Source organism: Bubalus kerabau, chromosome 21, assembly GCF_029407905.1.
Source record: "Bubalus kerabau isolate K-KA32 ecotype Philippines breed swamp buffalo chromosome 21, PCC_UOA_SB_1v2, whole genome shotgun sequence".
NCBI lineage: Eukaryota > Metazoa > Chordata > Mammalia > Artiodactyla > Bovidae > Bubalus > Bubalus kerabau.
In genome coordinates, this window is record NC_073644.1 from 60,567,324 (window position 1) to 60,593,466 (window position 26,143).

The following is a 26,143-nucleotide window of genomic DNA, read 5'->3' on the forward strand; positions in this document are numbered from 1 at the left end:
ACCAGGGAAGCATCGTAGGGTTACCAGAGTTATACAGTCCTTTGAAATCTCTCTGTGCTAAGTGTGAATAACTATATAGCTCTTGGCAGATTTTCAGGTTCTCCTGTAAATTAACTGAATTTGCTCTCATGAACCTGAGGTCTTGCTCTATCCCACTGATACTCAGAATTTCCTTAATTAATCGACTTTCAGGAACTTCATTCTTTATTTAATAATCTCGCATGTCGCAATTAAAAGTGGCACATTTAATAAGCATCTCTCTGTACTATTAGAGCAAAATATCGACAACTGCTAGGTATCCAGTGTTCAGATAGATGTTTTAATAAATTAATATTATAAACCCATAGGTTGGCGTTCAATTCTGGATGCTTGGAGCCTGTTACGTGCTTGAAACAAAGCAGGCACGAAACAAATATTTGTTGAATGAATGAATGAAAATGCAAAGAAATGACTAACAGACCAACCATTTATCACACAGTTTAGTAATCAGGAAGTTTAGTGGGGAAGTACACTGGCCAGATTTCTTTTGCTAATCTTTATTAGTGCAAAGGATTTGTTATTAAAAATAGTTCCCCCTTCATTGTTTGACTGGATAGTCTAAAATAGATCCAAACCCATTGTTCGACTGGGCTTCATAAACGCAGGATAAAATAGATTAAACTTCCCGTCATCTGCATGATGTATTGCTATTGCTGACGAAATCTCACCCCTGACAAATGTGAAATAATAACCAGCATGAAAGCTTGGAGTTTCCTCCAAATGTATATAAACAACCTTGGCCAGACTCAGAGTGGGTAGAGCATCTAAAAATAGCCAGATAATCCCTTATCTTGTTGCATATGAAAATAGTGTTTGTATAAGGCTGCATTATTAGAAATGATGTGTAAGAAAAGAATCCTAGCAATGTCTTTTACAATTTAGAGTGAGAACATGTATTACTGTGACTTTGAAGCACAGGGTTAGTACTGCTGGAATGTGGACCGAAACTGTAGCCAGTTTCTCTTTGATGAAAAGGAGCTGTTTGTTTATGCAGATGTGTAATATTCTGTCTCATGGAGATTTGTCCTCTGCCCACAAAGCGGAACCCTATTTGTCTACTGTATGTCCACTGAGGGACGCGCCGGCAGTGATGGCCTTTGAGAAAGAGAGGTCTGTTAGGGTGTCCCCAGATCTTACTGGCTTGACACCAAAACTTTCTCTCTTGCTTGTGCCGCATGCCAGGGTGGGTCAGCAGGCAGTGCCCATCCATGTGGTCACACAGAGACCCAGATGGAGCAAAGGTCGCACAGGAGCCCAATTAGGAGATGCCACTTGTCCCCTCTTCCCTGTGGCCCTGCCTGCCTGCCAGGAGGCCAGGAAGTGGAGACGTCTGTGTCTAGGGAGAAGAGAGAACAGTTTTTGCGACTGGTGAGTGACGTTCTCATGTTAAAATCAGTCAGTGAGTTTGTGGTGTGATGAAGCTAGCACCATGTTTTTCAGATTTAAATGGACTAACTGAATCTGTCCAAGTCCATGTCAAGTGGCTATTTTCTGAGCCCTGAGAATGATGGAGTCTGCTTCATTTTCCCACTGTACCAGCTTATTGGCATACAATGAATGGAATTTGGCCTGTGGCGTGGAATCTTTGCTTAAGAGAGGCAGCATGCATTTTTGTTTGGTATTCTCCAGTAAGCTGACTTCATATATCAGTTTTTAAAGCTAAAGCATAGTTGGGTGAAACTAAGCGCAAAGCAAAAATTGCCGCAAATAATTGTTAAAAAGTGAATCAAAAATTTTCAGGGTTCCCCTGCCCCACCATGAATATAGTGAACGTTTGCCAGCAGCTTTCTAGCACTTAGTTTACACACACACACACACACACACACACACACACACACTCCTTATTTAAAAAGAAGCAACCCAGGTTGTCTTCTCTTACCAGAGAGTGGCAATGTGCTCAGTCACGTCTGACTGTTTGTGACCCCATGGACTGTAGCCCGCAAGGCTCCTCTGTCCATGGGAATTTTCAGGCAAGAATATTGGAGTGGGTTGCCATTTGCTCCTCCAGGGGATCTTCCTAATCCAGGGATTGAACTAGCATCTCCTGTGTCTCCTGCATTGCAGGCAGATTCTTTACCTGCTGAGCCATCAGGGAAACCACACTCTTACTTGGGATATAACCAGCAGAGACATTACTTTGCCAACAAAGGTCCGTCTAGTCAAGGCTATGGTTTTTCCAGTGGTCATATATGGACATGAGAGTCGGACTGTGAAGAAAGCTGAGCGCTGAAGAGTTGATGCTTTTGGACTGTGGTGTTGGAGAAGACTCTTGAGAGTCCCTTGGACTCCAAGGAGATCCAACCAGTCCATTCTAAAGGAGATCAGCCCTGGGTGTTCTTTGGAAGGACTGATGCTAAAGCCGAAACTCCAATACTTTGGCCACCTCATGCAAAGAGTTGACTCATTGGAAAAGACTCTGATGCTGGGAGGGATTGGGGGCAGGAGGAGAAGGGGACCACAGAGGATGAGATGGCTGGATGGCATCACCGACTTGATGGATGTGAGTTTGAGTGAACTCCGGGAGTTGGTGATGGACAGGGAGGCCTGGCGTGCTGCGATTCATGGGGTCGCAAAGAGTCGGACACAACTGAGCGACTGAACTGAGCCAGTTTAAGAAGCTAGATTGAATAAGCCATGTGGCCATTAGTTGCCTGTCATCCTGAAGTGCAGAAAGTAACGTGAAAGGTCACAGGCCTGCAGGGTCTCCAGAGGCACCGCGGTTCACACCTTGACAGCAGGACGGGAACCTGAACACCTCGCTGTTGGGTGTCGGCCGGTGGGTGCCGGCGGCCTCGCGGTGAAGGCACACGGAGCGCATCCCTGTGAGCTGAGTGGCTGCAGGGACTCCGCAGACCAGCTGCCCTTGAGCGGCTCCCCCTGAGCCTCGTCCTGCACGCGCCCCACTGCCTCTGTGGTTCCCTGTCCCCCTCTAGGTGGACTCCGGATGCCCCAGGTGCCGCTGGCCTTGCTGCCCCAGGCCTGCGTGTCAGGGTGGCCCTCCACCGCGGCTCTCCTGGTCTCCCCGTTCTGCCGAACCTCCCCTGGCTCAGCCTGACTGGCGCCTCCTGCTGTCCTCTGCCCTTGGCCTGGGCCCCTCCGCCCAGTCCCTCCTCCCATCCCAGGGGTCCCCTCACCACCACCCCCCAACCCCCGTGTGGCCATCCCACCCAAGTCAGAGCTTTATTCTTGCCTTAGCTCATGACTCACATTACATCCTATCTTATATTCACAGATGATTCTGTACATGTGTCTCCGTCTACATCCCTTTCTCTAAGCGCTTATGAGGTCAGGGGGTTTTCTTCCTTTTACTCATATTGTCTAGTAACTAAATACTTTGTGTGCTAAGTCACTTCAGTCATGTCCGACTCTTTGTGACGCTATGGACTGTAGCCCACCAGGCTCCTCTGTCCATGGAATTCTCCTGGCAAGAATACTAGAGTGGATAGCCATTCCCTTCTCCAGGGGATCTTCCCAACCCAGGGACTGAACCCAGGTCTCTTAAGTCTCCTGCATGGGTAGACGATTTCTTTACCAACTAGTGCCACGTTATATGTGATTGCTCAGCTCAGTTGCTAAGTCGTGTCTGACTCTTTGCAACCCCATGGACTGTAGCCCAGTAGGCTCAGTCTTTGTCCATGGGATTTCCTAGACAAGAATACTGGAGTAGGTTGCCATTTCCTTCTCCATTATATGTGATTAATGCTCATTAATTACTCAATGAATTTATTATATGTTCATTTTAGTACAAATAGGTATATGGAATGTTAGCTCCCCAGTATTAATCTTTGGATTACAATACAATGGTAATAAGTAAGTGAATGCCTATGAAATAAGATTTAATCTGAAAAGGGAGATCTTTTGATTCATAGAATATTTATCTTAAAAACAAATGAATTGACCCTATGTAATTTTTTACTCTCTTTATAAGTTTGGTCTATTGGAAGCCTGAAATATACTAATGCTGACTTTGGAGGAGGGTATACCTAAAGGAATATTGTTTTCCCAAATCATTTTGCTAGATTGTATCATATCCAGCTGGGTGACATCCCAGAATTTGAGACTAGTGGCCCAGAGAATCTTGTCAGAAAGAAAAGAAAAAAAAAGAGAAAACTCAGTTGGTGGCTACCTAGTACACTCTGTGCACAGGTTTGTTTTTCATTTGGGGGATAAGTGCATTTTTGGATTCTTCCTTAACAGTCGAATCATGTTTCTTAATAAAATAATTTTATGAAGCTAAGATGAGAAATGGCTTGTTCTGTTCCTGGCAAAATCAGCGCCAGTGAAGTTAATGCACCAGGCTAGCTGGGTTTTAATTTAAAGAACAGATCACCTTTTTAAAAAGTAATAAATCCCCTTTTGGAATAGCAAGAAAACGTCAGCTTTTGGATATGGGGTAATTGTTGTGTGCTTCAATGTGACTAGAAAGCACAGTAATTTTAATAACCCAAGCTGTGTACAATAAAGCTCTTGCTTCTAAATGGTGCATCAGCATATGTATGTGTGCTATAATGTGTAATAATAAGCTGTTTATTTAATGCTAGGTTTTTTTTTTAAGTTTTAGTTAACATAACCTAGTCTTTGCAAAACATCTTACTGCTTTTGACTCATGTATTCTCTGCCGTGTAATAATGAGTTCTCATCATTTGTTTATAAGATCTCTTTACCCTGAGTAAGGGTTTGGGTATTAGGAAATATTTCAGCACTATTTGTCTTCAGTGACATGCATTCCCATTTTATACCAGCCTTCACATTAGCACTTGGGGAATCTGATCATGAATCAGTATCATGGAAATGCACACCCCACCTTCTGCTTTTTCCCAAAATAAAGTGAAGGATTCTCCTTCCTGCCACCTTCTGGTAATATTTTCTTCTTTAATTTAAATAACCAAGGTGATTAGGAAGTTTTAGAAAGTCTTGGTGGGGTGTCTTATCAAGCCTGTTGAATTTGGATTGACGTAGATTCATTCTGGTTTCCCCTCCTTTTTTTTAAGAACAAGTTGCATCTGGGATTGAGGGGGAAGCACTTTCACTGAATGGCTCCAAATTCAATCTTTTTTTGTTTTTAATCTCTCTGCTTTTTATTTTTTTTTTAAAGTTGAAGTGTAATTGTTAAGTCTTTTGTTTTCCAACCAAGCAGCTGTTGACACAGATTTCTTAGGAAGTGGCTAAATAAAAATACGGCAGTACTGAAATGAGCAGAAATGGTTGCTCTGTCAAAAACAAGAGCTGCCAGTGTGTGCGATTTCTGTGCCACAAGTACCGGTTTTTCTTGGATATTCTCACAGCAAGACATCTGATGAAGCGCCAGACCAGCCTCATTCTTCCTTGCAACTTTTGAGGTCAGAGGTAAAAGCAGTTGAGTGATTTCACATTGTGCATTTATCTTCCGTTTTAAACTATTAAATGGTTTTAAAACAATAGCAGTAAAACAGCACCCACAACAAACCTTCACGTATTCGAATGGCCAGTGGGGCTTTATTTTAAAGGAAATCATAGTTCAAATAAAACTTAAGTACTTTAGTAGTACTTAAATATCTCAGTTGATCAGGGCCTCAGAAACCACAGTTTAATGAGCTCAGAATCTGAAGGGATATTAATGTATTTTGCTTTGTGCTTTTGTATAACATTGCAAAGAAAGATGATTGCACTGGGCTTCCCGGGTGGTAAAGAACCCCTATGCAGGACACGTAGAGATTCAGGTTCAATCCCTGAGTTGGGAAGATCCCTTGGAGGAGGGCATGGCAGTCCACTCCAGTACTCTTGCCTGCAGAATCCCATGGACAGAGGAGCCTGGCGGGCTGCAATCCATGGGGTCGCAAAGAGTCGAACACGACTGAAGGGACTTAGCACGCACTTCATGTACGTAGGACAGTCAGCCATAGCTCTGCCTGGGCTCTCAGGGCAGGCAAATAAAAATGGAGGAGGACTTCGGATGTTGAAAGAGGAAATTACCTGCAGGTAATAGAGATTCCCTTCTGAATCCTCTATGTTTTGTGGGGGAAAATAGTTGTTCTAAGCAGACTTTTGAAGGGGTTTGGAATAGATAGGTATTTCCTTTTTTGCCTGTCTTGTCTTTGTGTTTCCGGAAAGAAAGTGCCTCCCAGCGCGTGTGCACAGACCAGAAGCACTGGGCAGGGCAGGAAGAATGCACGGTGTGTGCGTGTAAACCTGAGGGATGTGTTCTTGGGGAGATAATATCGGGGGCACACCTTCAGGTGGCCTGATCACTCCCACAGAATTGGAGTTTGACCCATAATAGCATTTTTATTTCTGGTGGTGCCCAGGATAAAGGTTTGAATGGCGTCTCCTATCACTGTTGGTCGGGATGTTCTCTGGTTTCAACAGGATTCCCCTGGCAGTTCAGTCCCTGCTGGATTCACAAAGAACATCCCTATGGGTCCGAGGACAAGACCTCTCCCAGCCCTCCAGTTCTCCTCTTCCTAAAACAGTATCAGTTTCCTGTGGCAGTGGCAACAGCTTACTTACAGACTTGGCCTCAAAACACAGAAATGAATTCTCTCATAATTCTGGAGGCCAGAAATTCAAGATCAGAATCGCTGGACTGGAATTAGGATGTCACAGGTCTGTGCTCCTCCGGAGGCTCGGGAGAATCAGTCCCTTGCTGCCTCTAGGTTCTTGGCTGCCAGCATCCCTTCAATTGTGGCCACGTCACTCCAGTCTCTGCCTCCTGTGTCTCATTGCCGCCTCCTCCTCGGTCTTTAGTCACCTCCTATACTTCTCCTATAAGTGAAATATTGAAAGTGTTACTCAGTTGTGTCTGACTATTTGCAACTTCATGGACTGTGGCCCACCAGGCTCCTCTGTCCATGGAATTCTCCAGGCAAGAATACTGGAGTGGGTAGCCATTCTCTCCTCCAGGGGATCGTCCCAACCCAGGAATCGAACCCCAGTCTCCTGCATTGCAGGCAGATTCTTTACCCTCTGAGCCACCAGGGAACCCCGCTTCTCCTATAAAGACACCTGCAATTTCATTTAATGCCCACTTGTATGATCCAGGATAATCTGTCTCAAGATCCCTAATTTAGTCACATCCGCAAAAACCATTTTTTTAGATAAGCTGATATCTACCAGTTCCAGGAATTAGGACCTGATGTCTTTGTGGATCATTATTCAGCTTCCTGTACCCCATTTTCAATACCCGGGATGGCTTACAGAGACAGCCAAAGGCTTTAGATTCTGTCCTACAGGAGTTGTTCTGTTCTTGAAATTAAATCAAGTGGTTATTGAAAATGTACCACGTGTTGCCTAGGCACAGTGGGAGACAGAAAGATATATAAAACTGTGTCTGCCCTGGGATTGTTTGTGATTTTGCTGGAAGGGAAGATGTGCATGTAAAATGAATCCTGAGAAAAGGGTCACATTAGACCCCAAGAGCCAGGGAGTGGTACCGACAGTGGTTGCTCGAGCCCCTGCCTATGTGCTGGGTGAGGATGGCTCTGTGAGCGTGAGCGCTTGACCCGGGAGAGACTCAGACGACCGTGTCCACTCACCACTTGGCTGTTCCCCATTGCGTTGTTTTCCGCTGCCTCCAGGTCTTTTCCCAAAAGCCGCCTCTTGCAGGAATGCCTTCTTGGATGTCGTCTTCTTTCCTGTTGGACTTTGATGCTGCGAGTGTCTATTCTTCAGTATCTTTCTCCAGTAATATAACAATTCAGTTTCTTGAATTTGCCTCTGTGCCAGCAAGCACAATCACTTCTGTAGACCAGTGATACAGAATAAGAATAAAATTTAAGAAATATAAGTTTACAGTAGAATCCATCTATTACAATATTAGGTTCTATCACTTGGGGAACTTGGAATTTACATGAGTGTCACATATCTCAGTGAAAACATCATAATATCCCTTTAAAAAATGATGATCTTTTCTGTATATACTTTAAGAGAAACTACATGTCTCTGAGTTGCAGTGCATGATTTTGATAAGAGTCCAGGGCTGTCTGCTGTTGAGTTTTACTCCAGGACCCTGGTTGTCTTCAGTAGATTCACAGAGACAACATGAAAAGATGAGACAAGTCTGAGTTTAAATCCTGGGCCCATCACCATTTAGATCCTGGCTGTGCTGACTGGATGGTGTGAGCAGGTCACTGAACTTTTTCTAAAGCACAATTCTCACATCTTCAAAAGGGGGCTAATAATGCTACCTCCCTCCGGGTTATTAGGATGGTTAAATGAGATAATGAGAAAGTCATGAGAAACGCTGGGCTGGAAGAAGTACAAGCTGGAATCAAGATTTCCAGGAGAAATATCAATAACCTCAGATATGCAGATGATACCACCCTTATGGCAGAAAGTGAAGAAGAACTAAAGAGCCTCTTGATGAAAGTGAAAGAGGAGAGTGAAAAAGTTGGCTTAAAGCTCAACATTCAGAAAACTAACATCATGGCATCTGGTCCCATCACTTCATGGCAGTACATGGGGAATCAGTGGAAACAGTAGCTGACTTTATTTTGGGGGGCTCCAAAGTCACTGCACATGGTGACTGCAGCTGTGAAATTAAAAGATGCTTACTCCTTGGAAGGAAAGCTATGACCAACCTAGATAGCATATTCAAAAGCAGAGACATTACTTTGTCAACAAAGGTCTGGATAGTCAAGGCTATGGTTTTTCCAGTAGTCATGTATGGATGTGAAAGTTGGACTGTGAAGAAAGCTGAGCGCCGAAGAATTGATGCTTCTAAACTGTGGTGTTGGAGAAGACTCTTAATAGTCCCTGGGACTGCAAGGAGATCCGACCAATCCATCCTAAAGGAGATCAGTCCTGGGTGTTCATTGGAAGGACGGATGTTGAAGCTGAAACTCCAATACTTTGGCCACCTGATGCAAAGAGCTGACTCATTTGAAAAGACCCTGATGCTGGGAAAGATTGAAGGTGGGAGGAGAAGGGGACGACAGAGGATGAGATGGTTGGATGGCATCACCGACTCAATGGTCATGGGTTTGGGTGGACTCCAGGAGTTGGTGATGGACAGGGAGGCCTGGCATGCTGCGGTTCATGGGGTCGCAGAGAGTTGGACACAACTGAGCAACTGAACTGAAATGAGATAATACATATAAAGTGCTTAGAACATGGCCTTAAATTTTATCTTTTCCTTCTCTCTCCCCTTTTTTCCTTTCAAAAAAAAAAAAAATACAAACAAACGTCTGTGGGCTGGGTGGGTTTATTGGCCCTGATTAGCAACCACCCTAAGTAATCAAATACTTAGGTCCCTTCAAATACTGCCTGGTCCCTTCTGACAAGGACATGATGACAAATGCGACCTTTCTTGGGATACTGTTTCACCTTGGATATCAACCAAGCTTCTGAATTTCATTTTATATGACAACATCTTCTCATTCTTTTGTTTCCTGGGCTTCTTAAATTGCAGCGTAGTGTGTTTTTTCCAGTAAAAATCAAAATTAAATCAACAAATAGCTCCTTTGCAGCCTGTGTCTAGGAGTGACTTGTACCTGGACTGGGGATTGAGTAGCCATCACAGTTAACGATGACAGTGGAATACAGTCGTAACCATTATCTTTAATCACGTCTCCAAAAGGTGTGCATATACTATTGCTGCTAGACCATAACGTGCATGCACACGCGCCCCTCTGTGCACGATCAGGCTGACCAAGGCATGTGGCGGCCCATCTTGGTTTGAACAACAGTCATCCTGGAGTTGATGATTCTCTTAAAGCTCTGAATTTTAAGAATGAAAAGATTCCTCCCACGCGGAGGCGCTAATGGCTCACACAGTGTGTGCACCCAGCACAGTAAACGACAGGGGAAGGCGCCACATCAGAGCTTTTGTCCACGAGCCATCTTCTGTCCGCTTCACAGGGAGAGAGCCATGGACTGATACGAAAAGCTGTTAGATTTCTTGACTGCAAGATACCAAGGTGTTTTTGTTTTGTTTTGTTTTGGGCACATTGATGCCTAAAAAGAGAAATGGAATAGTGTGCACTAATGAATCAAAAACATTTTTCAGTGCCTTTGTATAAATGGGATATATTTTGGTTTCTTTTTGAAAATTTCACTTTGACGCTAATCTCCATTACTGTGACTTTGAAATGCCCCTGATTGTTTTCTCTGGATAGGTAGGGAAAAACATGGACAGCTTTTACAGATAAGGCCTGAGACAGATATCATCAGGTTATACATAGGTCATAAATGCATTGCTTAGAAAAGCCATCTCCTCCCCTATGCTGCTGGCCTGTCTTAGAGATGGATTGGGATGAGGGTGGTGGAGAGTTTAGAAAAGACCTCTGGCCTTCATACGGTTTTAAGAGTCATGAGTAACTCTTCTCAGTTTTTCTCAGAATGGCATCCAAAGCAGGGCTCAGCTTTGTAATTTATTCTCAACATGTAATTGTGGTCCCCTTATGCTCTGACGCATAATCCACAGACTGGCTCCTGAAGGAATGGGTGAGGGTGAGCTAGCACCGGGCTAAGAAGACTTTATCCAGCGAAAAGCGAAAGGACACAAGACTCGGTTATACCGTGACTCTTCAGAGAGCGTGCGTGCTGGGTGAGAGCTCACACCTGGGCTCCTTGCCGGCCCTCTGACCTTGCACAGACTGCTTAGCCTTTCCCGGGCTTCGGTCTGCATGCCCATAACGTGCTTGTCAGGAGGACTGAGGGAGATAAGTGACGTGAAGCACTTAGAATGTGCTGGGCCCAGGGTGAGTGTCCCATACATACTAATTGTAATTGTTGGTTTGTTGCTTCAGATGAATTGTGTCATGCAGACATCCGGGAGGGTTACTACCCTCAGCCTCAGTAGAAGTGTTTGCTGCACTTTGTGCCTGAGAAACATATTTAGTTGAATACTCCCTCCCATCTGCTGGCCCTGGCACACCTAACGCGCTCCCGCTTCTTCGGTACGAGAGGTTCCGTGCATCCTCACGCCACCTCTCAGCGCTGCTGTTGTCGTCTTCCGCTTGCCGATGAGTAAACTTAGATTAAGTAACTGCATCCAGTCACCATCAAAATATGGTCAGGGCTGGGAGCAGAATGAAAGTCAGACAGAGCCACCGCTCCCTCTCTCAGTACTGCTGTGCACAGGGTCTGATCCTCAGCGGCTTCCCAGAAGGAGAAAGCAATGCAGTCTGTGGAAGTCATGCTTTGCACATGGTAATCAAAACAGCCCCTGCTCCACTCGGTTTAGTAAATATGATTGGATTCCAGTGTATTCCGGACTCTGCTGTGTGTGAGGGGCTCCACTGTGATTAAGTGTGATCCAGGGAGCAGAGTTGGGCAGTACACCACCCTGTCTCCTGTTCTAGGTTTTTCTTTCAGTTTCAGATTTAAAAAGTGGTGCATACTGCTTGATTTACAGACTGCTGTTGAAATTTCTGAGTTAATATTTGTGTCCAAAATTGACACGAAGGGCAAGAGAAACTGGTACAGTTAGTTTATCTCTTAAGTTCTGGGAACTGTACACATTTAAGAAGCTTAGAATTACTGTATTTTATAATGGAGGTGATAAGACACAGAAATCTAAGAATTCTCCATGGAATCTTAGATTCCATGGTAAGTTAGGGCCCCAGGTAACTCCTTTACTTCTTCCTTTCAGCTATGTGGGAAAACTCAATGAGAGAACAGATAAAAGCATGCCAGTTTAAAGCTCATTTAAGTGTTTACTTCATATCTGGTTACCTGAGAGTATTCAGTTCCTGGGGCCATTCCTGTAGATTGATACCCACTTCCATGTTCCAGTAATTAATGTTTTAGCCCAGGAATGCAGTCACTGGATGTTTAATTTTGGTGAAATCCAAAGCTTTGACCCATGAGAAGGTTAGGAATTACATGGGAATGTAGCTATATTTTTATGTGCCTTTTTTTTATATATCTCCGTACAGTTTATGGCTGTGAACACACAGACCAGCTCGTAGACACTCTCCAATCCATGCCTCTTTCTGGGGAGGGAGGTCCCCTGTAGAGTAACAGTGATTTAAGGCGCTTGTCAGGCATCTCGTTCATCCAGTGTGCTGCTAGTTTTGCACATGGCGTTTCATGCTGATAGTTAAGGAGCTCACTCAAGGTCAGAGGGAGAGCACTGCTCAACAATTTTGCCAGGGTCCCTGCAACTGCTGATGGGATGCCTGTGCTTTCCAAGCTGGTATCTGCAGATCCCAAGCGGAAAGCAGGAGCATTCCTTCAACCTCAGTTTCACTGAAAGATCTTTGTGGGAAAATCGTAACTCCTATTAAAATAAGCCATGGAACTACCGTGGTGGGTAATATGCAGAGTTCTCATTAACATTTAGAATGACCACCTCTTCTGTGAGAGTCGTTAACCCTTGCCCTGCCAGTCCCTGCAGGAGACTTAGTGAAGTGCCCAGCGGTGTGCATTTGGAAAGGCGGCAGGGTGGTGATGTCGGTAGGGGCTCATCCTGGCCCCTCGTGGCCCCAGCTAGTGGGAGGTGTTGGCTGAGAAGCTGGGGGTGGCGTCAGAGGATAACGGAAGGGGGTTAGTGTTGCTTCTTGCTGCAGTTACTTCATAGATGTCCTAAGCCTTCGTTGTGTAGTCTAGGGATTACTGCTGATGATAGTTTTCTTTAGGATTATGGGTTTAATGTTCTGAACAACCAACACACATAAACAGACTCTTCTCTGTGACTTCTTTATAAGTTGATGAATAGCCTCATTGCAGATTGTCTTTATATTTAAAAAAAAAATCATTTCTAAGCTTAGACTAAGCTTTTTAATTCTTATTTAGCTTTCCTTCAGTCCTTGACATTACATTTCTTTTTCATATGTTTATTTTTTAATGGATAATTAGCTTTACCACGGTCCATTGTATTTTTAAAGCTCTTTCCTCTCTACTCCCCTTTGGATGGAATGGGGTTTCTCAGACTGTCTGTGCTGAGCTCTTTGAAATGCAAGTTTTTTGACTGGAGACCAGACGAGTTTCTAAAAATACCATTTGTTTATCATTGGCTGATTATTGGCAGGGAAACCCCCCAAACTCCTCCCATTTCTCAACTTTCAAAATATAAGGCAGTTTAAGCCCATTCTATAATAACCCGCACAAGCCTTCCACACACGCTGACATTGGAAGTGTGTGATGGTTTATGAAGCAGGAAGTAACAAGTGGTCATCACCCACTGTCCAGATGAGAAAACTGGTCCAGGGAAAGCTTAGAGCCCGAGGTCACACTAGTTCCCGAGGAGCCGGCCTCTGGGCCTCTGAGGGTTCTTTTCCCTGGTGCACCATGCCCGTAATTTAAAACCTGTGCATCGAAGCTGTGTGCTTCTCAAAGACAGTACCTCCCTGGGCTTCCCAGGTGGTGCTTGTGGTAAAGAACCCACCTGCCATTGCAGGAGACACAAGAGACTCGAGTTTGATCCCTTTTTCAGGAAGATCCCCAGAAGGAGGACATGGCAATTCACTTCAGTATCTTTGCCTGGAGAGTCCCATGGACAGAGCCTAGCGGACTACCATCCATAGGGTCAGGGTCACAAAGAGTCGGACATGACTGGGCAACTTAGCATGCACACACGCACACTTCCTTTGAGCCGTCGGTTCAGGGCCTACAGTGCAACAAGGTGGGTTTCAGGGCCAGGAGTAAGGTGAAGCAGGAGAGGCATCTAGGGTTCAGAATTCATTACTTTTAGAATATTTATTTATCTGGCTGTGCCAGGTCTTAGTTGCGGCACTCAGGATCTTCGATCTTCGTTGGCATGCGGGATCTATTCCCCTGACCAGGGATCAGACCCGGGTCCTCTGCATTGGGAGCACGGAGTCTTAGCCACTGGACTACCAGGGAAGTCCTATAGAGGGCAGATTTTAAGTAAACACTTAAATCAGCATGAGCAGCCTCGCTAGTCTCTTCCTGGCTCTGGGGCTAATAGGTTTTACAAATGACGTGGGTTGCGTCCACTTCTGGCACAGCATGGCAAGCCCTTGAGTGTTCATCCCCTGTGATTCTTAGGAAAGTCACAGCCTTCCTCCAGGCTTCCCTTGTGTTGTGAGGCATCAGTAGACTGAAGGCCTGGCGCCCAGGATGCTGCTTCTGCCTTTCATGGTCTGAGGGATCCAGACTTTTGATGTGACGTTGAAGGGCATGTTGGGGGCATTTTTCTCCCCTGTGGTTTTTAACCTAAGGTACACGCACACTCTCTCCCCCATGTTTCTGGGCCTTCCTGGCTTGGACGCCAGCCCCACTGTGTCCTCTGAGTTTGGGCTCTTTACAACATGCTTCCTTGTCTGGAAACATTTCTGGCCCAGAGCTTCAGTTCCTTCCTGTTAACGGTGTAGCTTCTGCTGTTGATCTTAAGCACAGCTCACTCAGGCAAGGAGCTCAGCCTTCAATCTCCGCTTCCTGGGGATTTTCCTGGCAGCCACATAGTGACCTCTGTCCCCCTCTCTGCTTTACCCATTAATTTGGAAATAGTCCTGTGCATGAAGCTTTGCTAGCAGATCTGTCATTTGAAATTCCTCGGGTTGGAGGGAGGGAGGTGAGGGAAATCAGCTAGAACTGATGAGGATGGAACTTTTCTTCAAATAAGTGATGAAGCCATCCCATCCCCATGTCCAGAGTTAGCTGGCCCCTAAGAAGTGCCATGTCGAAACAAAGGAAAGTACTGAAGTCAGAGTAAACTCGTGTTCAGATCTCAGCTTTGCCACTTTCTTGGTATAGAAAGTTAAACTTCTTTCTTCCCTGTTGCTTCAAGGGGGAGGGAGTTGAAAAATGAACACCAGATCATAAGAACCTTCCTACAGAATTACCCAAAAGATACCATGAGCTCCTGCGGAATGAGTACAGGGGAGGGAAGTGGACTTGCACAGCGGTTCTCAACTAGGGGCACTTTTGCCATCCACCCCCACCCCAAGACATGACCAATTGTGGAATCATTTCTGATGGTCATGACTCGGGGGCTGAGGTTGCTTCTGTGTGTTATGGATGTTGTGGGTAAAAGCCAGGTGTTTCTGAAACCCTGTAATGCATAGAATAGAGACACTCCCTCCCCAACAAAGTATTATATAGCCCCAAATGCCAGTGATGCTGAGGGTGAAAAGTCCTAGGTTATTGAATCTAATTGTCCCATCTAATACCCAGTGACTATGCAAAATACAGTCATTACTATCCATGGTTTACAGATGAGAAGATCGACCTTTGTTGTTAAGAAACTTGCCTTTGGCTATTCAGCAGTTTCTAGATACACATGGGACATTAGGTATACGTGGGTCCAAAGTCTTCAGCCAACCCAGTGAGCTTCTAATCCCTGATGATGTTCAAAACCAGGCAGGGTGAGCAGCCACTTGAGGGATGGACAGAGAGGTAAGTCTCAGATACTTTTCAGTAAATGACTTTTGAGGTCCCTCCCAAAAGGAGGGATCCCAGATCACTTTCTCCGATTCTGTTTTGAAATGGGACTTGTCTTTTTAGCCCCAGCATTAGAATGCCGAGCAGATAGCCCTTGGCCCTGACCAGCGAGACCTCTGTGCTTTGTCCGAGCACCCGTGGGTCTTGCTCCTGTTACTATCCCAGCCCTATCAGCAGAGGGTTCCATCCAGGGGCGGCCAGAAACCCACCCCCACCCCATCTCATCCACATTCTGGGCCCAGGCATGTGTAAATCAATCCAGTTGGTTCTCATCTAGGAGCACAGCAGAGGCACAAAGGAAGGGAGGCTGCCATTTATTATCAGTTTGCTAATCAGTGTAATTCTACCAGTGTCAAGGGAATCATAGTTGCTCTTTTGAGAAGAAGGAGAACCAAGAGATTTACTTACCGGTTGTCAGCCCGGGCCTCAAATAAGCGTGAGCTGAGAGCTTTTAAAACTCACCTGGGTTGGGGCCTCTCTGCTTGAAATGCAGTTGTCTCAGGTGAGGCCTGGGGAGCAGGGATTCAAGAGCCTCCCAGGAGATGGTAACATCCAACCAGGCCAGGAGCCCCTGGTCAACTCCACTCCTGCTCAGGGGGTGCTTCACTCAGGTACCTGTGGCTGGTACTCTGTCCTGAAGAGACGACCAGGAGGAGGTGGTGGCGTTAGGCCTTGCTTTCCAGGATGTCCTTCCAGGTTATAGCGAGAAGAGGACCCCCTCTCTGGTCTTAAATTCACACCTACTGGGATCTTAAATGGACATTTCTCCTCATCCTTCCAATTCCTTATTTTAAATGGTATAATGTAAACGTACAAGTAAACATTTGCTTTATTTTTTCACAAAGCTTTGAAGGTTTCCTCTCCAGGCTATTGTTCTCAACAGTGTAGTGTGCAAAGGAGAAGCTTTTTCATTTTTATGGCTGCATTCCTGTGCCCTGGAGGAGGAAGCTTTAGATACTTAGATACTTAATGAGGGAAACTTTTTAAATAACCACCTAGTTAATGGCCTGACTTTATAATCAACTGTATGCTTTAAACTCTAGTCTCCAAACGTTTTTTGCTCAGTAAACCTTAATAAATAATTTTGAAGAACTGTTTCGGACACATGTTTTAAGATGACATCTATTATTTATCAGTAACTCAATAAGTTATTAGACAAGTAGTTGCAAAAGATGTAATTTTTAGTATATGAAGTACTGTGTGCGAGCTTTAAATATATTTCATAACATATCCAGTATTTTGGTTTTCTCATCTTGTGATCACAGACCCAGCTCTTTTTATGGAAAATAGCTGCCATAAAACTGAATTAACCAAATCAGAGCTTATTGCTAAACCTGAGCCAGCCATATCAGGCTTATTTCCTGTCACTTAAACATCTGATTTCATCTCTTAAACAAGAGAATTAGTCGGATGGATTGTAAACGTGCAAGACATTGTCATTCTGTGGGCCCCTCTTCCAGGGAAGGTAGAAGTCTCTCTCCTGTGCCCTCAGCTTGGGAGCTGTGCGTTTTCAAATTGTCCTTCATTTTGGTTTCAGAGGTTTTTATACCCAGCAAACTGCGCCCTGGTGGGATTAGGAAGGGTGAGAAGCACACCTCTCTTTGGAAAGCAGGAGAAGGGAGTTGAGATTTAGGAAGGACAAGGCAGCAGGAGACAGAGGCTGTTTTCAGGCAGATTGAGTGTAGGGAATGGCACCCCACTCCAGTACTCTTGCCTGGAAAATCCCATGGACGGAGGAGCCTGGTAGGCTGCAGTTCATGGGGTCGCTAAGAGTCAGACACGACTGAGCGACTTCACTTTCACTTTTCACTTTCCTCCATTGGAGAAGGAAATGGCAACCCACTCCAGTATTCTTGCCTGGAGAATCCCAGGGATGAGGGAGCCTGGTGGGCTGCCATCTATGGGGTCGCACAGAGTTGGACACAACTGAAGCGACTTAGCAGCAGCAGCAGAGTGTAGGGAAAAGGCCATTTGGAGGGGTTGAGAAAATGATTTCTCTAAAACTGTCCCCACCTGGGTCCTCTGGAAAGTCTTCATTTATCTTCAGGAGTCTGCCTGCTGCAGTCTGAAGAGATCGGCTTTGGGGCAGAGGGAAGGGATTAGTAAAAGAATGAGGAGTAGTAGTCAGCTCCTTGCCATTTCTCTTCCAAACGTATAGTTTACTCATTTCACTTTCATTTTAAAATACAGGTAAAGAGAGAAGAATGCATATAAGAACATGAACATGACAGTGTTTCTAGAGTATGTTCCTTGGGAGTTTACAGATTGCAGGGACTGTATCTGGCAAATGTAAGCTGAGAGGGTTTGGAGTTGGGGTCTGCAACACATCAAACTGAGGCCTTCTGGGGGTGGGGAAGCCTGCATGGAGTGTGAGGCTAGCCCTGTGCCGCTGGTGACAGCATGGGCCCCGGAGCCAGCCTGCCCGGGTTCGCCTTCTGGCTGCTACTTTACTAGATCAGTGGCCTGGGGCAGGTTTCTCAACCTGCCAAAAACAGTTTCTGACACATGATTGATGAGCTGCATGTAAGCTTATTATTCTCTGCAGTCTTGAAGTTCTTACTGCGGGAACTCTCCCCAAGGCAGTCTTTGATGGAGTCCATTGGCCAGAGATGGGATTTCAGCCAAAATGCAGCCAATGCAGAAAGAGACTTATCAGGACTACCTGGGATGCCAAAGCTCCAGGGAAGTCAGTCAGTGTCCTGTGTAAGCCTGTTTATCTCTCTTTCAGAGTCATCACTCAATAAAATTCCAAGAAAGATACCACACTGCACTTATGTTCCATGTGATCTGTTTTTGCTTAAGGACAATATTCCACAGGCCAAACTGCTGTCGGCCAAGCAAGGAGACAGACTGCTGGTTCCAAATGCCTCGAAGTATGAGGAAGAACTTTAACCAGTAAACTTGCTAATGAAATGAAACTATAGAAATGGCATTGAACCCATGGTGTCCCTAGGTGCACTTTCTTCCATCACTTGACCATTCTTTTACCCTGCATCCTGGTTACTGAAGGTACCTGTGAATCAGATAATTAAATCAGTTTATTGGTAGCTAAGTTCACAGATAAAAGTACAGAATCCAGAATTATCTTTACTTTCTCTTGTTCTTTATGCATTTAATCTGTCGTTAAAACTGCTTGCAGAAAAACTGATTTTTAAACTTCTCCAGAGAAGGAATGAGACCCTTACCCTGCGAAGAATCACTATATCCTGAAATCTTGAGAAATGAAAACAGCTTTGCATGATCAGATCAGAAGCACAAAGTGAAACAGTATCGTGTCATTAAATGAACCCAGTGACACATTTTCCTTTTAACTTTGAAGTTTAATGTCAGGTCAGTTTGCTCTGTAACAGGTAGAATATATGTGAATGTTTATCTTATTGCAGCAGGTCATAGTCATTAAAAATTGATACTTTATTCAGCAAATTTACCATTCCTTTCACAAGGAATGACAGTGATGCCCACGATTTTCTTCAGGGGCATTTTTGACAGAGATCAGTTAGCCTTATAGGAACCCGTCAGGGCCGTTGGTGGGGAGCTGTTGTGCAGCTGGGCAGCTCTGAGGCACATGTGAGAGAGCACCAGGCCAGGCCCCAGGCCATGGAGGGGTGTCTGGCCGTGGCCACCTCCCTTCTCTGAAATGACACACACCTGTAGACCTCAGCCTGTGTTACCAAGCACGTCTGGGCTGGAGGGGCGCTGTGGGGCTGATGCCCCCACACCCCATAGGCAGCCCTTCTGCCCTGGGTGGGAGGCACCCCCAAGCCCAGCCATGCCTCTCCCCATCCCTGGCCTTTGCCTCCACTGAGTTCAGGATTGCCTTCGTCACGTCCCAGCCATTGCTCTCCCTGTGGCCGTGTACTGACCGTGACAGTGGCTCCCGCGGGCACAGCGGTCAGAACCTCACAGGATCACAGTACTTGCTCCCCGGTCACACGGTGAACAGCCTCCAAGCTGTCCAGGAGCATCCGGGAGAGGGATGCTGTGAACCAGCAGCCCCACCCTCGGACCCCAACATGGTCCAGCCCCTCGCCTGGTCTCATCTGAACAACTCAGCTATTCCTGAACACCTCCCTCAGAGTCCTCTCCTCCAGTCAGTTCGCCCTCCCGCTGTCCGGGGACCTTTCTAAACGCAGTCCTCGCCAGTTTTTCCCTCCCTCACGTCTTCATGTGTCCTCTAGCCCCAGGGTGCTGTGCTCCCCATCACCGCGTGGGGCCGCATCACCTCCCCTCCGCCCCCAGGCCCCCCTTACCCTGGTCTTCTCTTCAGGCCCCCGAGCCTCTCCCCAGATCCAGCTTCTCAGCATCCTCTTTCCACCCCAATCTGTCCCCGTGTCAGCCTCCTGCTTCTGACCCCGAGTGAAGATGTCCTCCTTTGTGAGGTCACGCCTGCCCTTGACCCTGGATAGAATCAGTCACTTCCGGGCCCCCTGCCCTGCCCCCATCCCTGCTGCCGTCCATTCGTATCTCTGAGGTGTGGTCGCCATGGCCGCCGTATGTGGCTACAGAGCACTTGAAACCCAGATGGTCCAGAGCGAGGTGTGCTGTAGGCAAGAAACCTAGGCCAGATTTCAAAGTCTTCGTCAATGGTCTTTATGTTGATTATGTGTTGAGATGATAATATTTTGAATATCTTGGGTCAACTAAAAATACATCCTTAGAATTAATTCTTCCTGTTTATTTTTCTCAAATGGGACTTAAAAGTTTTCACGTTCTAGGTGTGGCTCCCATTACGTTTCTCGAGCTTAGGGCCGATTAGCTTCCATCCCTAGGTGGTGAGGGCACCAACTCTGTGCCTTTCAGGCCGGGCACAGTGGAGTGACCCCCTGCTTGAAGTGACCTCAGCAGAGCTGCTCACATTTCATGCGTCTGGTTCCCAAGTCTCTTCCCCAGTGTTTGTACTCCCCGAGTTTATTGGACCCTAAGTTCAGAGTATCAGGTTTGGCAGAAGTCTGTAATTCCTGTGGCCCTCAGCTGAACCCTGGCCTGGAAGATGCTCACCCTTGGAGGGGGGAGAGGACTGGACTGTGCCCTTGAGCTTCCTCCATCATCACCACCCCTCCCCCAGAGGGAGGGGAGACGTCAAGCCCATCTCACCCCTCGTGTGGAAGCAGGAGACCCCTGGAGAAGCAGGGAGCCCCGGAGCCTCCATAGCTCTGGCTTCTCAGCCCAGTTTGCCTTGATCTGGTCATGCTCCTCGTTGAAGCCAGGCCGTTTCTGCTCAGCGGGTGTAGTCTTTGCCAGCGGGATGGTTCTTTGCTCTCTCCCCACCTCTGTTCTTGAATTCTGAATTTCAAGCAGTGTGTCCCTTAAAATAGAGGCGCTCATGACCATGCATCCAGCCAGCAAGATTTGGTTCTGCTCGCCTACCCAGCGTGAGTTTACGGGAGCCTATAAAAGTCCTGCGAGTTTGCTCTGACATCTTGTTGATGGGGAGGTCTTGTTTGTTGTTAGAAATAAGAGCCTGCGTTTCCAGGACACACCCTGTTCTGTTTTAGTGAATGGGAGGTTTCAGCCCTGACCTTTAAAAACTAAATGGCAGAGAGGCTGGTGGGGTGAAAACGGTATGCAAAAAAAATCCCTTTTGTCTGGATTTTGTGTTCTGGTGCATGTCGAGTGGATTTTGGTAAGAGCACGTGTGTTCAGGGGGTGTCATCACTCTACCTTTTTATTTATTTTTTTAGTGGAATGCCACCTGGCTGTTTGATTAAGGTAACTCTGACCATGTATTTTGAAACAATTCAAAGTCAGAAAGGCTTGGAAGTCAGAGGCACCAGGTGGTAAAATGTTGGACCTTGTGGTGCGTGGAACGAAACTCATGCTCTCTTCCTAAACTGCGGCAGCTGTGCTCTCAGAGGACAGACGCTGGAGTGCATGGAGGATGTGTAAGAAAGGATATTCCTCCATCCTTTCGGACATGACGGCAAAGGCGTCTCATGCTCCCTTGAGGAATGAGACAGCACCGAAAACTCAGTACATCTCCACTTCCAGGTGACTCTCCAGACAGTAGACTGTTGAGAGTCACTACATTTGTGACGTTTTATCTAAAAGCTTTTGCAAAAGTTTGCCAAGCCATTCATTATTTAAATAATTCAAAGTACATGCTTCAGAAGTCACTCTAAAAATAGAAGCTGTTTCCCTGTCTGGTCGTAGCTGTGTGCCTCACCAGGAAGCAGTGTTTACTGGTTTAGCAGCAAAACAAAGGTTGTTTTTCTGTCTCGCTATTAAGAGCTGGGAGGTTTACCTTGATTTATAATATATGAAGATCTAATCTTTCCATAAGGCTTCCCTGGTTGCTCAGTGGTAAAGAATACGCCTGTCAAGACAGGAGACTCAGGTTGGATCCCTGGGTCAGAAAAGGTCCCCTGGAGCAGGAAGTGGCAACCCACTCCAGTATTCTTGCCTGGGAAATCCCATGAACAGAGGAGCCTGGCGGGGCTATAGTTTATGGGATCGCAAAAGAGTTGGACATGACTTAGCAACTAAACAACAATCTTTCCATGTCTTTACTCTTAAATTCCTTTTCTGTGGCTGATGCCTGGTTCCTCTCTACTTCTCTTGCATTTGTCTTGAGAAATTCTCAGTGTAGTTTTCTTATCACTCCTTCGTGATTTCTGTGACATTGGTAGCACTGGATGGTTTTCACTGGCCAACACTGAGTAGCTTTCAAACTTGTGACTGTGGCAGGGCATAAGAAATGAATTTTACAAAACAGTTTAGGACATGCATTCATGTATGTATGTAACTGAAACAGATTACTTGAAACAGTACTTATATTTCCTGTGAGACTCTTTAATATTTTCTATTCCATTACACTGATGCTTCTTATGAATTACTAGTGGGATTGCAACTCACAATTAAAAACAAAAACATTGCCTTCACGTATAGCTCCTGTGTTACTTGCAGGTCATTCTGCCTTCTGAGAATCACCGGTCCTTTCTGATACAGCCTTTCCTGAAAAGCCTTCCTGCTGACCCAAGCTTTTCCTGCCAGCACCCCTCACTTGCAGGGCTCTTCTCCCCACAGAGTCCCCCTGCTCCCCTGCAGCCTGCATGTGAAACGCACAGCCCTAGCCTAGCGCTTGCATGGTGACCTCTGGTCATCAGTACATAGTAAGATTCAGATCACATCCTTCAAGTGCAGTGCCAACCTGAAGACCAGCCGTCTGTGTTGTTTCTTGAATGGGTGTTTTCTTTGAGAAACTGACGCTCATTTATTTTGTGAGGACAGCTAATCCTGGTGTCCAGTTCTAGGCTGGGAGCTCCCGCCCAGTGTGCACCAGAAGAAATGTCTGAGGGCTGCATTGGGGTTTCCCTGGAGCTGCTGTGATGGTCCCCAGGCTTCGGGGCCCAGTGACAGTCCCACACACCTCTCCATGGACATGGCACCCTTGTCTGTTCTTATTTAAAAAGGAACAGTTATTTTAAAGGGGCATGGGGGAGAGTGGGCCTATATGTAGTTAATCATCATTTGGAGCACAAACTCTGAGTTAGTGTCTGGTATATTTGACTTTTCTAGTGATGGAATATAGATTTTTGTTTCCCCTTACGCGACACATCTCAAGGGCTCCAGTTTGCGTTGTCATTACATTGGGAAAATATTTGATGGCTTGTCAGAAGGGAACATTTATAATTGTGTTTCTAGCCTGCACATTTTCAGCCTCTGGAACAGCATGACAGGTAACTGAGGTTGAAATCGACAGCATTTACCACTTTAAAATGAGCACAAGAAATGCCGGTGTGCACTGTGTGAAGTGGAAACTACTTTGGTTTTTGTACTTCCGTCTACGGGGTCCACAGAGTCGGACACGACTGAAGCGACTTAGCAGCAGCAGCAGCAGGGTTAACAGGGGAACTTCCCAGGTGGCTCAGCAGTAGAGAACCCACCTGCCAATGCAGGAGAGGCACGTTCAATCCCTGGGTGGGGACGATGCCTTGGAGAAGGAAATGGCAACCCACTCCAGTGTTCTTGCCTGGGAAATCCCATGGACAGAGGAGCCTGGCGGGCTACAGTCCATGGGATCACTAAAGAGTTGCACACGACTGAATAAATAAGAACAAGGGCTAACATGATGCTTGGTGGAGGTCATTTTGTAACGGGAACTATTTCAACGCTTTGAATATTGTGTTCCATAACATCGGCGCAGGTCATCTTGTGGCAGTGCTGGCCTCAGGATGTTGTGATGGCCTCACCCTGGCTCCCCAGGGCCCGCAGGTGGGCCCGCTGCATCAGCACGCCCTGGCGTCCTGGAAACAGCCCTGCTTCTCATTTTGGTGCAGAGGCCACGCATTTTGACTCTCGGGTCACTCCTAGCACTCCTCAATAGTGATATTGGAGGCACGTTTTATCATTGGTGTAGTGTTACTAATCTAAATATTCTACATTGCTTGAAATGTCTGTAGTTCTGGCAACAGTGGGATGTTTTGAAACCTAGATCTCACCAGCATGTTCCAGTGACCAGTGAATCACTTGTTTAAGCCAATTCCTCCCAACCATGTGTTGTTCTATACACTTGATCCCCATTTTATTTTTAAAATGATTTTATTACCATTATCCTTGATGTAAACCAGAAAAGAAGAGCCTTGTGTTTAATGGTGAGGTTGCCTCATCGTCTTCTGTTACAGGAATTGTTGTGTTTCTTTTTTTTTTTTTTTAATGTAATGAGAAAGATTGTTAAGGTACAAGTGAAGCCATCTAGCTTTGCAGCGAGTACCGTGGGGATCCATTAAACTGCTCCTTTGAGGCATGGAGCCGAGTTGGAACAAGAGGTTTTGTTAAAGATAACATGCCAGATGGGCATTTTAGGCAGAACCGTCCTCCCCAAAGCCTCATATACTGTGCTGTAATCCAAGTCCTTTCTCATCCACACTGTTGAGAGCCAGCATCCTGATGAGAAGGCCAAGGCTGGTGCCCAGCCGAGTTGTCCTGCTGTTACCGAGATGTGGGACAAAGTATTGGTTAAGAGCCGAGACTCTGGAACCAGTCTACCCAGCTAGGAACCTCTGTGGTCTCTAGGTTCCCCATCTGTAAAATGGGCATAGTGAGCGTGCCCCTCCACTACAGCTGCTCACCGAGGACTCGGCGCGCCTGACGCAGCACCTGCTTTGCTACTGTGGCCCTCAGGGGCCAGCGCCTGCCTCCAGGTCAGGCGGTGAGCTCATCTGACGGGTTCAGAAGTCTAACATCTCCCTCGGAAAACAGCGCAGGCATGTGGATGTTTTGTGAATTTTTGTGACAATGTACTTCAAGTTAACAATTGATAGGGTAGCCAAAGAGAGCAGATTATGAAACAGAGCTCCGGGATCAAACTGCCTCCTTCTGATGGTGGCCTTTTCCTTCATAGCACCAGCACCAGTAGCCGGCCAGGAGAGGGACAAGCGTAGAACCTCATCACTCTCATTAGGTAGACACACAGTCTATAGTCAGGAGGCAGACAGCTCTGAGTTTCTATTAGTGGAATTAACTGACATGTACACAATGAAATCAGCCACATTCAGAATGGGACTGCTCCCTAGCTGTCTGGACAGTGAAGATGTGTGTGCTGACTGTCGCTTGTTAAGAGGCACATCTTTGGCGCCACCCGGCCTTGTGCATGGTGGGTGGAGGCAGATGCATCTGAGGAGATAAGAGAAAGCAGAGCCTCATCAGAAGGGTGGGGACTCTTCCCGGGCTTTGGCACACTCAGCCGGTGGTGACGTTGATCTTTCGTTACCCTTCACGTAATCTAGAGGAGATAGACAGCTTTCTAGTCAATCAGATTTTTTAAATTACTTAAAAGGACATTCTAAGTATGGAGCAAATCATTGCAGTAAATCTCGTTCACATTTACCTGCTGCCACTTTTTAAATGCAAGAGAATTTTTTTCAAGGGCATTTGAAAAGTTCATTTTATAAATTAGAAAATTTCACAGTAAAGACTGACAATAAGAGCCCAGAGTTTGGAATTTGGAACTCTGGATTCTCTCTTGGGCTCCTCCTCAAGCTGGTAGTAGGACAAGTCTGATGGTGTCTGTGAAGAACTTTCTATCATAGGTGTTTGCACGTGGGCGTTTTTGTGGTTTTTTTGATGAGGTTGACGAGGGTGGCGGACGTCGTCGTCACGTTTCTTCCGATTCACATCGCGGCCCATCTGGGAATCGGGCTGTGACACATGCCCCTAAAGCAGGACATTGTGTCCGATGGCCTGTTGGACACCCCAGGGTCCAGGCCAGGGCCCCTGACCCCGACTTTAAGACTTGCCATGACTCCCAGAGTCTGAAAGGGCACATGTGAGCTTATCCACATAAATTTTCATTGAGGCCTGTGCAGTAGATGTAGATAGGAAGAAGTACCATGTGTCCAAAATTACAACCAGTAGATAATCCACGAACTTAGATTGTGAAGCAGTATAATTACTAGGTTGAAAGTTCAGGGCCATTTTTTTAATAAGTAATGTACAAGATGTATTAGTAACTGGCTTCTATACTCCTTCCCAAGACTCAGCTCTCAAGGAGCTCCTTCATTTATTACACTTTATAAATATTCATGAAAATTGGCCCCAACGTTTCTTTACCGACTTCTCTTTAAACTGGGCCAGCTGTGCCCCCAGGCCCTCTGGAATCCCAGGTATCCCTTCCCTGGCTGACTGCCTGCTCCCCAAGTCCAAGAGAGGCTCTGTCTCCAGTCTGTTGGGTGATCAATGCCCTGCAGGATGTCTGCCAGCTGAAGATCAGGTGTGTGAGGCCTTGGGCTCACCCATCTCCAAGGCAACAACCATCTGTGGCTCACCTGGGCCTCTACCTTCA

General features: G+C 46.1%; 1 protein-coding gene and 1 long non-coding RNA gene across 13 annotated transcripts in view; one reads left to right on the top strand and one right to left on the bottom strand.

Annotated features, from left to right (window-relative positions):
• The window catches only part of NEDD4L (NEDD4 like E3 ubiquitin protein ligase), a 379,737-nt gene that overhangs the window by 267,012 nt on the left and 86,582 nt on the right, over nt 1-26,143 (top strand). The gene's annotated exons all lie outside the window — the stretch shown is intronic.
• On the bottom strand, nt 6,656-15,958 carry LOC129636106 (uncharacterized). Its single transcript, XR_008706651.1, has 3 exons — nt 15,826-15,958; nt 7,551-7,755; nt 6,656-6,780 (listed from the first exon to the last, which is right to left on the bottom strand). It is a non-coding gene; the product is annotated as an uncharacterized LOC129636106 (long non-coding RNA).